This window comes from Carlito syrichta, unplaced genomic scaffold, assembly GCF_000164805.1.
Source record: "Carlito syrichta isolate Samal-C Ts95f unplaced genomic scaffold, Tarsius_syrichta-2.0.1 Scaffold307225, whole genome shotgun sequence".
Taxonomy (NCBI): Eukaryota; Metazoa; Chordata; class Mammalia; order Primates; family Tarsiidae; genus Carlito; species Carlito syrichta.
Window position 1 is genome coordinate 275,263 of NW_007251321.1, and position 2,931 is coordinate 278,193.

Sequence of the window (2,931 nt, forward strand, 5' to 3'; positions counted from 1 at the left end):
GGGGGGCGAGCTGGCCGCGTCGCGCGCCGTGGGGGTCCGGGCGGGCCCTCCTCGAGCTCCCTGGGGGTAGACGGCCTTCGCCGCGCGCGGTCTGTTCAGTTCCATCATTCGTGCATTGGACAGTGGTTATGCTCTGGCCAGCGCCGGGGCACGGCGTCTGTGAGCCCTGCGCCTTGGGAGGGTGAGGCGGGGGGATCGCTAGAGGCCAGGAGTGCGAGACCAGCCTGCGCACCATAGCCAGGCCCCCGTTTCCACGTAAATTTTAAAAAATCAGCCTGGCGTTTGTGGCACGTGCCCGTGGTCCCAGATACTCGGGAGGCTGAGGCAGGATCCCTTGAGCCTGGAAGGTCGAGGCACCACGGCCCGTCAGCCTGGGGAAAAGATCGAGACCCCATCTCAAGGAAGGAAGGAGGGAGGGAGGGCAGGAAGGAAGGAAAGAAAGAAAGAAGGAAGATTTGTCATGTCTCGGGACAGAGCTGGGCTCTGCCTGCCCCATGCTGAAGTCAATAGGGAGTGGCTCTTCAGTGTGTCGGGGTGCATTGGCAGAGTGCTGACACTGTGGGAGCCCGGAGGAGCACCGGGGGATGAGCCAGAACTCCTGTCTTCTGAGGTCTTCCATCTAGACAGGAGGCCAGGCAGTTTGGCAGCCTGGGCAGACCATGGACAGGGAACTCAAGCAAAGCTGGGTGAAACCCTGCCTGTGCCTCACTGGCTGGTGGAAGGACTCTGGGTGGGTTCCCTCAGCTCTCTCAGCTGCAGTTTTCTCTTCTGCTGAGCGGAGATGATTCCGGCTACCTCACGGGGAGGTTGCTTGGATTAAGAACAATGTGTGTTAAGTGACTGGCACGCAGTAGTTGGTGCTAGATGGTAGCGCAGTTGTTTGAATTACCCCGACTGTGTCCCTTGCTAAAGTCCATCCTAGAGGACAGACAGGACACATGGAGGGCATAGTGGGTTCTCCCCTCTTCCTCCATGATAGTGGGGGGGTCCATGCAGCTCCACAGAGGAGGGAACAGTTCTCCTGGGTGTTGAGGGCTGGGAGGAGCCCCTGAGGTGAGAGGGGCTTTGCAGGGTGGAGACAGCAGCTTGTACAAAGGCAGAGGCATCTGAAAACTCGTGGTCCGGCTGGAGAACGGCTCTGTGCCTTAAGTGGGCAAAATCTGCCCCAGGTTTTTTTTCCTCCAACTCTGTGACCCCGGCCTGCCCCGCCCTGTCCCTGTCCCCACTGGCTCTGGTCCTGCCTGACACCAAGGCTTCTGGCTGGCTTTCCACATGCCTTCAGTCTCACTCCTTCCCCCTTCCCTGGAGACATGAGGTTCAGTTCACCCAGATGCAGATTTAATCAGAGCTGAGTCCATTCGAACCCAAGGATCTTGGTTGCTTGACCTGATTCTTTAAAATCCGGTATCCATCCGGGTTGGGGGGTTCTCGGTGCTTTCTTACAGCGGTAGGGACAAGGGGTTGGGTTTTTCTACTGGAATGAAAACTGGGAAAATGGTGATAGTGACCAGTTTTGCATTAATAAAATAAAAAATTCTGGTAAATGACAGTGATGGGAAGAGCACCCAGAGGGCAATCCTGGGAATCTAGACCACAAGCTGCGCTCCAGGAGCCGTCCCCATCACCTGAGCTAGGCACTGGCAGCGATGTCCTGGCAGGGATCACCTCGTTTGGAAGACGGAGCACTTGGGCTGGCTACACTGCCAGGCCCCCTCCTGGAAGAGTCCACAGAGGGACCCTGGGCATGGGCTGTCGGACTTATCGCTGCTACAAGACCTAGCCCTGGGTTTGAACCCAGCCTTGCCATGCACTGTGTGGCACGCACAGGGTGAGCCCCTTCCCGTCTCTGAGCCTCTGACTCCTCCCAGCATTGGTCTGAGGACGTGATCAGGCATGTGGACTAGCACAGGCCTGGCCCTGGCATGAGGGCCCATGGGAGCGTTTTCTTGGAGACGTGTTAGCTCCAGGCCCGGTGTGATGAGCCAGCCCTGGAGCCAGGGAGCACGTCCTCCCCCATCCGGCTGCCTCGATCGTCTGTCTACATCCTGGTGCTCTGACATCTGGGACCTTGCTGAACCCGGAGGGCTGGCCCGTCCAGACTGGCCACTCCTGGAGAGAGCAAACGACCCACCCACAGGTGCACTTGTCAAATGCAAACCCACACCCCAACCACCTTCTCTATCAGGCTCTCACCCCCTGGGCCACTCTCCACCAGCCCTCCTCACCCCAGGGTCAGGTACCCCACCACTGGGGAGGCCGGGTCCCCGGAAAGCATGAAACAGTCCACACTCGCCAGTCCTGAGCTGGCTCACCTGCCCCACCTGCTCTTTCCTGCAGAAGCCCCAGTAAAGGCTGTCGCCCATGTGCCCCTTGCTTCCTGACCCAGCCCTGTGCTTTCCCACGCAGCCCCCCGTGGTGTGTCCTATCCCCCCTCCAGGAACGTGACTGACGCCCTGTCGTGTCAAAGACGATGGTCTGCTAGTCTGTTGGCCTCAGTGTTCCTCAGACTGTCGAGTAAAACCCTGTATTTTGAAACTCAGGCCTCCTGCAGGGATGCTTCCGTCTCCTGTGGCAGAAATCTTGCTCAGCAGACAGTGGAAAGCCAGCTGTCTTCAGGACCACTGGGTGCCTGTGGCCTTATCTGTGCACTCCCCAGGTGCAGACCGTGGTCAGCAGTGCCCCGCCAGGACATCACTGCCGGTGCCTAGTTCAGGGGATGGGCTTGAAGGAACGGCAAGGGACTTATGTTTTCTTCTGCTTACTTTTCTGTGATGTCGAAATGTCCCACAGTGAACTTACATTCCTTTCAAAATCAGGAAAAAGCTCGCAGAACACTGACTCTCCCCTCCTCCCACTTCAAGATCCACCCAATTCTTCTATTTTTTTTTGAGTTGGAGTCTCACTCTGTCGCCCAGACTGGAGTGCAGTGGC